Source organism: Lutra lutra, chromosome 6 (assembly GCF_902655055.1).
Source record: "Lutra lutra chromosome 6, mLutLut1.2, whole genome shotgun sequence".
In the NCBI taxonomy this organism is placed as follows: Eukaryota; Metazoa; Chordata; class Mammalia; order Carnivora; family Mustelidae; genus Lutra; species Lutra lutra.
Window position 1 is genome coordinate 38,018,232 of NC_062283.1, and position 12,988 is coordinate 38,031,219.

At 38.0% G+C, this 12,988-nt stretch overlaps 1 protein-coding gene across 50 annotated transcripts in view; it reads right to left on the reverse strand.

Moving 5' to 3' along the window:
* RIMS1 (regulating synaptic membrane exocytosis 1) overlaps positions 1–12,988 on the reverse strand; it is a 507,054-nt gene that overhangs the window by 13,126 nt on the left and 480,940 nt on the right. The window contains exon 1 of one of the 50 annotated variants that reach the window (XM_047733166.1): positions 6,945–6,949. The exons of the other annotated variants lie outside the window; for them this stretch is intronic. The gene's annotated coding sequence lies outside the window, so the exon portion shown is untranslated. Of the gene's footprint in view, positions 1–6,944; positions 6,950–12,988 lie in introns of those variants that run through there. 50 annotated transcript variants of the gene reach the window in all.

Here is a 12,988-nt window from a genome sequence, read left to right on the forward strand (position 1 = left end):
GTTCATTCAGTTTTTCATTTACCCATCCAACAAATATTTACTAAGCACCTACTATGTGTCACACACTGTTCTGGTGCTGGGGATATATTGACGAACGACAAATTTCCTGCTATCATTGGAGCTTACATTCTCATGTGTGTATACAATCAAGGCAATGAACAAATAAATAAATATATGCTTGGTAATAAGCGCTATGGAAAAAAAAAACCCATGAATGATAAGGGGGGAGAGAGAGTGACAGGGTAGAGCGGCAATGATTTTATTATAAAGGGGTCAGGGTCTCATTAATCATCAGTCCGGAGTAAGTGAGGACATAGGCTGTGAGGGAACAGGGAAGCAACACGGGTGGCGGGACTGTCCTGCTGACTGCGTGGGAGGAGGCTTGTGAGTAATGGTGATCCGGAGGGGGCCACTGTCTTCTCAGCCGTGCACAGCTTTCCTCTGCAGTCTCTCCAATGTTGATGTTGACTCTGGCCAAAACGCTCTGTGGCCAGAGATCTCGGGGCTCTGTGTGTACCTGGCAGTGCAGGTGACAGATGCAGAGTGGGCTCCTCAAGTAGGCTATCATTTCCTAACACAGGTTTCACATGGTTGTCACTTAATACATATTCGTTCAATGAATGAAAAAATTAAAAGTGAAGAGTCTACTAATTTGTTTACATAATTTAATTGGGACATCAAGTATACTTAACAAAGGGTATATTTACAGAGTGTCCTAACATTCTTAGAGCAGTTTTAAAACTTAATAGCTTCCAAAATGTAAATGCTACCCACTCTGAGAAAACATCATTTGAGAAGCTGGTTATTCAACTTTCTTTTAGAGTTACTTAATTTTATGAATTTGAATATATTTTTTAATTTTAAAGTTTTTGTTTTAGTCCTTTTGAAGACAGCAAATATGGACTGATACCAAGCTTCTGTCTTATTCATATTAATAAATATTCAATGAAAAGAGATTTGATGAACTAAACAATGTATAAAGGCCCAGGTAAAAACTGCATAAACACTTCTAGCTATTAATTTGTCTTCTTTAAATTCACAATAGCTTTAAGACTATTTAGAATGCAAGGGTTGCAAAAACTTTGTTTTATAGATGTGGAAGCTAATTTTGGAGAATTTTAGCTCATGCAACAAATACTTGTTCAGCACTTATACTGAACCAAGCCTTTTCCAGATCCTGGTGAAACAGCAATGAACAAGCAGACAAAAATCCCTGCCCTAATGGAACGTACACTCTAGTGAGTATAATGGTTTGCTCAAAATCATGACAGTGAGCAGCAGAAGCTGGATTGGATCTTCTGAATCTCAGTCTTGTGACCATTCCTTTATACCACAGTTTAGGAAAACACAGTTTAATCTCATTTTACAAACAGAACAGTGGTTTAGCTACACAGATATTTTCATGTACACATTCTCATATGGGCTTACAAATTCATTTAAAAATTTTGTTAAAAGCACATATAATCTATACAAGTACAAAGGTATATAATTATCTAAATCTGTCTCTGTAAATATGTTGTGATTATAGCATAAATATATGTTCCATATATGTAATTTTAAAAATATCAATACCATGCATTAAACTACTAAATGACATCACCATTATTTAACAATTATTTGTATCCATTGAAGAATCATTTACCTGGTTAAGACATGAAGTCTCCTATCAAATCATGACATGAAAACTTTGACTTGAAACTACTGTCCCAAATATTATACAAAGAACAAAAGGATTAGAAAACTCACCTATTTTAATACTCTGTATTCAGAAACACATGAAAACAATTAGTAAAATCCTTATCATTTGGGAACAATTATTTTCCCATGCTTTGGAAGAACATTCCCTTCCAGAATGTCTTCTTTACATATTAATTATTTCTCTCTTTTCATAGTAAAAGATGTATGTTACATTTAGAAACACCTCCTTGATATATTAATTCATTCTGTAAATACTCATTGAGCACCAAGTACCTATAGTCTAATTGGCAGTTTTCTAGATGTTGGAGCTACAAGAGTCATAAGACAGGATAGGGCATATAATGAGCAATTAAATAAGTTATGATAATTTTAGAACTAGTAGTCATCATGAAAAAAAAAAACAAAAACAAAAAGAAGAGACTGTCTCAGTGGAGTGAGTTACTTTTGATCCGCCGGGCAGAGAAGGCCACTTCTTTTTTTTTTTTTTTAAGATTTTATTCATTTATTTGACAGACAAAGATCACAAGTAGGCAGAGAGGCAGGCAGAGTGAGAGGAGGAAGAAGGCTCCCCGCCAAGCAGAGAGCCCGATGCGGGGCTCGATCCCAGGACCCTGGGACTATGACCTGAGCTGAAGGCAGAGGCTTTAACCCACTGAGCCACCCAGGAACCCGGAGAAGGACACTTCTGAGAACGTAAAATAGGAACCAGCTTTGCAAGGATCTGAAGGAAGTATTATCTAGGCAGAAGGAGCCAAGTGCAAGAGCCTGAGGAGTGATGAACTTTCCTTGGCTAGTCTGAGAAAGCTCTGAAAAGCTGAAGTAAGATGGATGAGGAGAAGATGGGACTGGGAGAGTCTGTAAGACCTAGGGGTGGGGGGGACCTGCTGGAAAACAACCCGGGTTTTGTTCTAAGTATAATGGGAAACCACAGGGAAGGGTTGTGATCTGATTTACATTTTCAAAGCATTGTTCTAGCTATTGTGTGGGGGATGAATTGTAGGAACTAGAAGTGGACGCACAGGAGACCTGGAAAGTTACTTTCTGAACTAAGAAGAGATAAATAGTGACTTAGGTTAGGGAAGTAGCGGCAGAGATCAGGGAAGAGGGTAAGCTTCGATTATATTCTGAAGCAGAACTGACAGTACTTGCCCATTTAGATGTCTAAGTGGTTCAGAAAGAAGAACAAATCCATTGACTTTCAGGTTTTTCATCAGGATAACTAGTTGAATGGTAGTGTCATTTACTGAAAAGGAAGAATTCAGTAAGTGGTGGAAATGATGAGTTCCCTTTTGGATGTTTGAGGGGCTTCCTAAATAGCCATGTGGACAGTAAAGTAGGAAGTGTGTATATGATCAGGACCACCAGGGACAGGTTAGGGTTGGAAATAGGAAAAAAAGGTTGGTAGTTAGACACACAGACAGGATATATTGGCATACAGATGGAATTAAAAATCTATAGTACTTACGAGGAATTTGAGAAACAAGACTGAGGATCATAGGGGAACGGAGGAGAAAAATGAAACAAGATGAAACCAGAGAGGGAGACAAACCATAAGAGCCTCTTAATCTCAGGAAATAAACTGAGGTGAAGTGGAGGGGGGTGGGAGGGATGGGGTGGCTGGGTGATGGACACTGGAGAGGGTATATGCTGTGGTGAGTGCTGTGAATTGTGTAAGACTGATGAATCACAGATGTGTACCCCTGAAACAAATAATACATTATATGTTAGTAACAAAAATCTATAGTACTAAATGTAATAGGGAGGAAGTATAGATAGAGATAAAAATAATAGACAAAATAGAGCCCGGGCTATTTTCCTTATTTAGAGGTCCTGAAGAAAGTCAAGACTGTTAAAGAGCATACAAAGGAAGACAATTTAAGGCATGGGGGAAAAAAGGTGTCATGGTACAGAAATCAGAAGAATAAAGTGTTAGAAGTAAAAAAAAAAAAAAAAAAGTGTTGTTTACCACTTAGAATTTTAGTAAGAAAGAGACACAGTGTGCCTGGGTGGCTCAGTCAGTTAAGCATCTGCCTTGGGCTCAGGTCATCAAGTCCCTCATCGGGCTCCCAGCTCAGAGGGGAGCCTGCTTCTTCCTCTACCCTCCACCAAGCTAGTGCTTGAGCATTGTCTCTCTCTCTCAAATAAATAAATAAAATCTTAAAAAACAAATAGGCACAGAAGTGATGATAAGGGCCCAGCTCCATGGAGATCACTAATTTTTTTTTTTTTTAAGATTTTATTTATGTATTTGACAGACAGAGATCACAAGTAGGCAGAGGGGCAGGTCGGGGGGGTGCACAGGCTCCCCACTGAGCAGAGAGCCTGATGTGGGGCTCAATCCCAGGAGCCTGAGATCATGACCTGAGCCCCAGGCAGAGGCCCAACCCACTGAGCCACCCAGGCACCCTGGAGATCACTGATTTTAAGCATAGATTTGGTGAAGAAGTAGGGCTGGGACCTTAAAGGAATGGCCAGTCAGAAGAGAGAATGAGAGATAAGTAACTACAGGGAGCTCCTATGACTATTTTGAAAAGGTTTGTTGTGATTGAGAGGTACTATTTGGAGAGTTGCATAGGATATGCAGAGGTTGTCTATTTTTTAAGATATGTGACATTAGAGCCTGTTTCTATGGATGGGAATGGTTAAATGCGTAAGATAAAACATAACATTTTTAGATCTAATATTATTGGTTGGAAAGGTAGATAAACATAGATCATGTCTGACAAATTGTCTTTCCATCAAAGTATTCTCTACGGCCCAATATATTGTCAATTTTGTCAATTAATTGGAAAAATAAGTAAAAGACTAGCACTTAGTTGATTAAACAGTTTGGATCCAAAAGATTAAATGTAGTAATATCCTATTAGCTCATGAAGAAAAACTATAGAGAAGAAGAGTCTTTTGGTTAGCCTGAAAATGAAACTGAGATCAGTGATAAAAATTATTATTTTTTTATGTACAGAGACAAAATTCAGTTATGTTTTTAAAAAGAAAAGTTGTTGTAGTTAATAAGTTCTGGTCATTCATTCCCTTGTTTACTTACTCAACAAACTATTCTCTGAGTGCTTTGGCTCCAGGGCTGTATATGGAAGAGTAGATAGGAAAGAGGCCCTGTCCCCAGCCATGTCACTGCCGAACAGGACAGACTGACAAGCGGAAGTTTAATTGTGATGCAGTCTAAGTACAACACAGAGGACTTATTTTTATATTTATCTAGCCTTAGGTATTTGTCTTATGTATATATTCAGTAATATGGAGAGAGGAAGAGAAAGGGAAGAGAGGGAACAATTTAAACAGTGAGTATGTGTCTGCGCTGGCTTTGCCACTAACCCAACATGTAACCTGGCGAGATCATGAGATGAGAAATGCAAATGTTCTCTTCCTTTACTTTGTTTCAGTTCCTGAAGAGAATCTGGTGTTTACGATGATCTCTAAAAGAGGCTTCCTAAAAAAAAAAAACCCCAAAACAACCAACCCCTTTATCTGGTGTGCAAACGAAGCAGCAGCAATTACAGACAAACTGACAGTACTGGATACACTGGGAGACGAGATCAGTATCCCAGGGATTTTAAAGGGGAATTTTAACTCCATGCAAGTGATGAACGGGGGGTGGGGTGGGATTTGTATTTTAGGTTAAGAGAGCAGCATATTTAAAGGTCCTGACATGATAAAGAACATAGTCCCCTGAGAAAGCTACCTTTCCAGAATGCCCACACTTCTGTGAATGGTGAGAGAGGGCGCCAGGGCAGGCTCACACAGGCCTCTCCTCTAAGGCCCTCAAGATGTACCATTACGTACCATTTGGGTGGCTGTTGTACTGTTATTTATTAATGTTATTAATGTTCTTAATCATCTCAAGGTCTTGGTCTTCCATAATGCCAATATTACCTATATAAAGTTGTGTGTAATTTGTATTACATACAACCTGATATAGAGGTAGACTCAAAGGTCTTCAATAATCATTCTTTAAAAGAAAGCCTCCAGCAGTTCCCCTTTGTTTGATGTCCGATGCTCCCAATGTTGTCATAACCATGTAGAAATCTTTGAGGTAGTCGGTTTTAATAGTGCCACAGCTTTTCTTTCCAAGTTTTTAAACAAACAAAAATGTTCCTTTTCAGTTATGCCAAAGTTTTTAAAATATATTTTGTCCCAACCCAGATAAGTACAACTTATAAAAACTTCATAGATGGGAAGATTATTTTTAGAAAATTGCTCTTTGACTTTATGGGTCCCCTCCTTTAACCTCCATGTTAATCTTACAGACATAAAGTCCACAATTTCCCTTTCTTCTTCTTCTTTTCCAGAGATTTAAAATGAAAGAAATACAGTGGTTGAGAAAATAAAATAATAAATAATAATAAAATATAATCATAATTATGTAGGTATATATTATATATAATTATATGTAAGTACTTATATATTATATAAGTATATATTATATTATATATAAATATAATAAAAATAAATTAAATAAATAAATAAAATTAAAAAATAAAAATAGTATCATTAAGAATTTTCTTGTGAGACAATGGAATAATTCCCTTGATGATATTTTCAGAATACTTCAAAATCTTAGTTAGCTATGTGCCTATCCTTTTTTTATTTCACTGCCATAATCCAAGAGGTAAAATGTTTTCTTTTGCTGCCACACTTTAAGTTCTCTGCAGTTATGACTTTAGAAAAGGAATTCATCTGAACTGAACACTGCCCTGTATTTTTCCAGCTCTTCTGTGGCTAATAGTTCTCTGGTCCGAGGCCTGGTGTTGCTCTGAGCTGCTGTACGGCCTGCCTGTCATAGCCGCTCACTTCACTCAACCACACTTGATCTTTTCAGCAAAACATCTGCCAAAGTCACAGTGATTTTCCCTCCTGCCTGGCTGGTGAAAATGTCAGCAATAGCAAGTTTGAGATGCTCTTTTAAATAATTTTCATATTGAATTTGGTAAGGCTGCCAAAAAATATTTAGATGAAGAGGTTTACTGTCACTGAAACATACCATCTGCACCATATCCTATTTTGGCGAAAGCTGTAAGAAGGGAGCAGTCAAATGCGGAACTTCTCACTGCTGCAAATTGATTTTGTAGCCTTCGTGTTTCCACAGTGTTTCAGTGTTAGGGACTCCTCCCCTGACCCAATTCATAGGTTGAAATTCTAACCCTGAGTATTTCAGAAAATGGCTGTTTTTGGAGACGGGGCCTTTACAGAGGTGATTAAGTTAACACTGCTAAGGAGGCCGCAATCCCCACCTGTCTGGTTTTCTTATGAGAAGAAGGCATTAGGACACAGAAAGATACCCCCATGGGAAGAGGGCAGCCATTTGCGAGCCAGAAAGAAAGGCCTCAGAAGAAAGCAAACCTACCCACACCTTGATCATGGATTTCCAGCATCAAGAACTGTGAGAATATAAATATCTGTTATTTTAACCACCCTCTCTCTGGTACTTTGCTATGGTGGCCTTAGCAAACTAATACATCTAGGGAGTGGATACTGTTACTTTAATACTCCAAGGCCATCTTCTAATTTAATAAATTGGGATTATTTAAATGTAATTTAAAGCACCTACGGATATATAATCACCTAAAAGGTCTGAGGGTGAGATTAAGCACCAAACACTGGGATGAACTTGTTGGTCTGAAGTATACCTGGATATACCTATATCATTTATTAACAACGCTTAATGTTCAGAAAATAAGGTCTTATATTTATTTTCTCAGGAGTAGTAAATATATCACATTTGGATCAATTTTTCTTTTCTTTTTTTTTTTTTTTAACTCTCCTTTAGTCTAAATTAATACCATAGATGAATCTGGGTTTTATTTATTGATTATAAATCTAGAATATCTCCTTACTATCTACAATCCTGACTGTAAAAATAAAACAATACTTTAGGGTAAACCTTGTTTTAGGGTATATTTCAGGTTTTGTTTTGATTTTTACATTTTTGTTTAAATTCAAGGTATTACTATTTAGGGAATCTTTCCTCCTATCCAGTTTCAAAAGGAAGCCTTCCATTCGAAGTGCTGGCTGAACAGGAAGTTGTTAGGCAGTTCTGAAACCTGCATGTTTGGATGCAAGTACCAGCTCTACCACAGTAGCTTCCTTGGCCTGTCTCTATTCCTTACCTTCCTTATCTATGAAAGGAGGAGGATAAGAACATCTAGCTCACAGGATGATTTTGTGTAGTAAGTGAGATAATCCATGTAAAGCACTCAGGACAGTGTTCAGCACCTATTTAAGTTATGTATCATTACACAGTAAGATCTTCAGTATTTTGTACATATTAAGTCTCCAAGTTGAGTGATGCTAATTCCCCCTGCTCTACTCAAAGCACATGTTTCTGTGCCTCATATTTAACTCAAAATATTATTTTGAATATTATTTAGGATAAAGTATAAATTGTAACATGTCACAGAGACTACTTGTGCTCCCAATACCCATTTTTTTACCCTTTTCTCTTAGTGATAGAATTCCCCCAGCCTACTAGCTAAAGACCAACCACATATCCCTTTCCTTCTCCTCTCTTGATGGCATGGGGGACATCATGGTGGGAACTGTAGTAACTACTTTGGACCTCAAGATGGAAGCACTTGTTGAAGTTGGCACAGCCTGGATGCCTGACATGATGGACCCACTATACCCCCTGGACTGTTTTTGTTTTTGTTTTGTTTTTAAGATTTTATTTATTTATTTGACAGAGAAAGAGAGAGAGAGAGATATCATAAGTAGGCAGAGAGGCAGGCAGAGCAAGAGGGAGAAGCAGGCTCCCCGCTGAGCAGAAGGTCCAATGTGGGGTTTGATCCCAGGACCCTGAGATCATGACCTGAGCCCAAGGCAGAGGCTTAACCCACTAAGCCACCCAGGTGCCCCCACCTGGACTGTTATATGATACTCTTGATTAAGCCACTGTATCTAAGGGTATCTTGTTATAGCAGCCTATCCTATATCATAGCACATAGTATTCTAAATACTATAAATAAATATTTTTAAGAAAAAATAAAATAGTAATTTTATGAACATACTGTCAATTCTTTAACTTTAGATATGAAACTTGGGTTATATTGGATTGTTCCTCTATAGTTTTATATGTGGAAGAATAAGGCTCTTCTTCTAACAATAAAGTTAATGGAAATTTTTCTTCCTCTATGAAGTGTCAGAGTATCTAGGGTTAGAAGGGGAGAAACTAGCAATAAATAATGTTCATTAAATACTGTGACTATAGACAGGACTTCTGGGAAAGATGGTGGAGTAGGATGATCATTGGCTCACTTTGTCCCATGGATACACCTAGATAATACCCACATCAATGTAAATAACCAGAAAATGACCTTAAAACAGTAGAACAGACTCTCCACAGCTAAATATAGAGAACAGTCCACACTGAAGAAGGTAGGAAGGGCGAAGATGTGTTGGAAGCCAAATGGATCCATAGGAGTGTCTGTGAGAGGGAGGAATACTACAAGACTCTTATGAAGAGAGGAGAAGAGCACCCAGGTATGGGAACCCACATTGGGAAAATGAATTCACATAACATTTGGCTTGGAAAAGCAGAGGGTCCTAACTTTTTGAGTTCTTATAATCGGTGGGGCTTACCACCTAGACCCTCAAAAACCAGTGGGCTTGACTCTGGGAGAGCTGGAAGGCAAGAGGAAACTAAGTCCTTACCCTTAAAGAGACGGCACAACAAACAGCACCACTGAGAGATAAAGCATAGAAGTGGTAGTTTGAAAAACACCTAGGATATGCAGGAAGGTGATTTGTTTACTAATTTCAGAGCACATGGTAGAAGGGCAGAGATCATTGGGAGACTTCTGCAAGAAAAAGAGAGCTGGTGGGTGCCATTTTCCTCCTCCATCCCCAAGCCTAGATACACAGACACCTGTGGAAACCAGCACAGCATGAACACTTTCCACCTAGCTTGCTAATAGCAGGCCCCACCCCTACACACTTCTGTGGATTCACTCTCTCCATCCAGCCCTAGGTACGAGTTTTCCTGCTCTCCCTGAGGAGAGAAAACTCCCTGAGTTTTCCTGCTCTCTCCTCACAACAAATAGGCACGGAACTTGCTGATGGTGAGTCCCACCTGTGCTCTTGTGCATAGCTGACCCTTCTAATACATCCTTGGCAGGAGCCCATCCAAGTGGTGCCAGAAGCCCAGCAAGCAAGCAGTCCCAACAGGGGCTGGCACCATTCCAAAGTAACTCCTGCCCCAAGGAGAGGGGAAGATAGCCACATATACCAGGCCAGCTGTCCCCAGCAGTGGGCTGGGAGCACAATTCTAGTCTGACTGCAAGCAGCACCCATCAATGAAAGCTTCTCAGGGACAACACAGGGAAAATGCCATATAGTTCAGTGTTACTTCATCTCTGGCAAACTCCTGGTTTGACTCAACCTAAACCCAAGGTGGCCCCAGACTGGCCCACTAACAACACAGGGACCAAACCCTGCCTACAACATGGAAAGAGAGCTATTGCAGATGACTGAAGGCAAAAGCAGCTCAGCCACAATAGTAGGGGACATGCAACACACATAGGAGACACCTCTGAAATGCCAGTTTCTGATGAACAGAGGACATTGCACTGCAGGGCACTGCAGGACCTCTTCTTCATAAGGCTGCTACTTTCAAGAGCAGGAGATGTAGCTGACTTTCCTAAAACATGGAAACAGAGAGCTAGACAAAATGAGGAGACAGAGGAATATATCCCAAATGAAAGAACAGGACGAAGTCACAGCAAGAGAGCTAAATGAAATGGAGATAAGTAATACACCTGATAGAGAATTTAAAATAATGGTCATAAAGATTCTGGACTTGAGAAAAGAGTGGCAGACCTCAGTGAAATCCTCAACAAAGAGAAAGAAAACATAAAAAAGAACCAATAAGAGATGAAGAACTCAATAACTAAAATTAAAAGTACATTAGATGGAATAAATAATAGACTTGAGGACACAGAAGAACAGATCAGTGACCTGGAAGATGGAGTTATCAAAAGCAATCAAGCCAAACAGGAGAGAGGAAAATAATAAAAAATGAGAATAAACTAAGGGAATTCAGCGACACCATCAAGAGTAATAACATTTACATTATAAGGATCCCAGAAGGAGAAGAGAGAGCAGAAGAGGCAGAAAATTTATTTGAAGAAATAATAGCTTAAAATTTCCTCAGCCTGGGGAAGGAAACAAATCCAGATTAAGGCGGCGCAGAGGGCCCCCAACAAAATCAACTCAATGAAGGGTCCACACCAAGACACATAATAATTAAAATGGTGAAAAGTAGTGATAGAGAATTTTAAAAGCCTCTGAAGAAGACAGTAACATATGAGGGAAGCCCCATAAGGCCATCAGTGGATTTTTCAGTAGAAACTTTGCAAGCCAGAAGACGGGGGCATGATATATTCAAAATGCTGAATGAAAACAAAAAACAAAAAACAAAAAACACCTGCAGCCAAGAATACACTATCCAGCAAAGCTATCATTTAGAATAGAAGGAGAAATAAAGGGTTTCCCAAACGAACAAATGTTAAAGGAATTCCTGACCACTAAACCAGTCCTACAAGAAATATTGAAGAGGACTCTTTGAGTTGGGAAGGAAAAGACCATAAATAGGAGAAAGAAAAGTAAGCAGCACAAAAACCATAAAATTAAGTACATCTATAAAAAACAGTCACAATAAAAGGATGTGAAGTATGACACCATATACCTAAAAGGTGAGGGGAAGAGGAGTGAATAATGGGTTCACACATAAGCAGCCATCAAATAATATAGACTACTATAAGCATAAGTTGTTATATATAAACCCAATGGTAACCACAAATCAAAACCCAGTAATAGATATGCAAAAAAACAGAAAGGAATGCAAATATATCACAAAACAAAGCCAGCAAGAAGAAAAGACCACAAGAAAAGAAAGAAACAGAGAAGAACTACATAAACCATAAAACAACCATAAAACAAGTTTAAAAAGTCAATAAATACATACCTATCAATAAATACTTTAAATGTAAATGGACTAAATGTTCCAATCAAAAGACACAAGGTGACAGAATGGATAAAAAAACCCAGACCCATTTATGTATTGCCTCTTAAGAGACCCGTCTATACACTACCTGTTACAGATACATGCAGACTGAAAGTGAAGGGATAGAAAATAATTCATCATGCAATGAAGTAAGAAGAAAGCCAGGGTAGCAATACTTATATCAGACAAAATAGACTTTAAAACAAAGCCAATAACAAGAAAAAAATGACACCATATAATCATAAAGGGGACAGACAATCCAACAAGAAGATACAAGAACTATAAATATTTATGCACCCAACATAGGAGCACCCAAATACATGAGGCAGCTAATAACATACAGGGAATAATAGTAACACAATAATGGTAGGGGATTTTAACATCTCACTTACATTAATGGACAGAGGATGCACATAGAAAATCAACAAGGAAACAGAGGTTTTGAATGATACATTGGACCAGGTAGATTTAATGGATATATTCAGAATATTCCATTCCCTAAAAGCAGAATGCACATTCTTCTTGAGTGCATATGGAACATTCTTCAGAATAGATCACACATTAGGCCACAAGACAAATTTCAACAAATACAAAGAGATAAAATTAGAAATCAACCACTAGAAAAAATATGGAAAGAACACAAATACATGGAGGTTAAATAACATGCTACTAAACAACGAATGGGTCAACCAAGAAATCAAAGAGGAAATCAAAATATGCAAGGGAACAAATGAAAATGAAAATACAAGAGTCCAAAATCTTTAGGATGCAGCAAAAGCTGTTCTAAGAGGAAAGTTTATAGCAATACAAGCCTACCTCAAGAAGCAAGAAAAATCTCAAACAACCTAAATTTATACCTAATGAAGCTATGTGTAACAAAACCCAAAACCAGTATAAGGAAGAAAATAATAAAGATTAGGATAGAAATAAATGAAATAGCACTAAAAAAACAAAACACAGCAGAACAGATCAATGAAACCAGGAGTTGCTTCTTTGTAAAGATCAACAAGATCAATAAACTTTCAGTGAGATTCATAAAAAATAAAAGAGAGAAAGAGGACTCAACTAAACAAAATCAGAAATGAAAGAGGAGAAATAACAACTGACACCACAGTAATAGAAATGATTGTAAGAGACTATTATGAAAAGTTATATGCCAACAAATTGGACAGCCTAGAAGAAATGGGTAAATTCCTAGGAATATAAAACTTCCCAAAAGTGAATCAGGAAGAAATAGGAAATATAAGCAGACTAATTACCATTGCAGGCAATGAAATT